Source organism: Sinocyclocheilus anshuiensis, unplaced genomic scaffold (assembly GCF_001515605.1).
Source record: "Sinocyclocheilus anshuiensis isolate Anshui unplaced genomic scaffold, SAMN03320099.WGS_v1.1 scaffold16204, whole genome shotgun sequence".
NCBI lineage: Eukaryota > Metazoa > Chordata > Actinopteri > Cypriniformes > Cyprinidae > Sinocyclocheilus > Sinocyclocheilus anshuiensis.
The window spans coordinates 1-755 of NW_015558038.1; the positions used below are offsets into that span (position 1 = coordinate 1).

Consider the following 755-nt stretch of genomic DNA (forward strand, 5'->3'; position numbering starts at 1 on the left):
AGGTTGTATAACCACGAACCTAGAACATACCTCGCAACCTAGAGCATCTCCAAAAACAGTCATATCCCATACGATCCTACCTGTAATCAGTTCAGGTGAATAATTATGTCGAGTCAATGCGTTTTCCTTCAATGTAACCAAACGGTCCGCGGTAGTACGCTTTCTTTCCTTCTTTACGCGCCTGGTCGATCAAAGGCCATAGCGCAGCGCGAGCCAGGCGGTCCTCTCTCGTCAGATCCTCCATGAATCGAACTCCGCGGTCCCGGCAGACTGATGAGTTCTTTGTTGATTTCCAAATTTCATCCCTATATTTACGCATTGTAAACTGCACAATCATCTGCCTTGGTTTCCCTGGCTCCTTCTTGCTGATTCAGTGAACTATGTAAACAATGTCCTCTTAATTTCTGAACCAGGTGCGGTGCGATTTCAGCAAAAAGACCGATCACTTCCCTGCGGGGATCCTCTTCAGGCTTCTCTTTCATACCGTTGATCCGGAGATTCCATCTTCTTTTATACCGCTCGAGTTCAGATGTTCTACTCGCCAGGTCTTTGTGCGATGTAGTTAATCCCAGGAGGGATTTGCTCGTCTCTCGGCCCTTATCTTTGCACTCTTTAATTTCAGCGGCATTGAACCCGACAGCCTTAGAAATCTCTGCGATCATGATACTGTTCCTTCGCATTTGGTTCGCCATTTCTTCTAGTTTTTCATTTTGTGAGTCAAAGCGAGCCGTCAGTGAAGTTATGGCTTGCAGAAG

General features: G+C 46.5%; 1 pseudogene; it reads right to left on the bottom strand.

Annotated features, from left to right (window-relative positions):
- Positions 1-101: 101 nt before the first annotated feature.
- Positions 102-749, bottom strand: LOC107679350 (uncharacterized; annotated as a pseudogene).
- Positions 750-755: the final 6 nt, after the last annotated feature.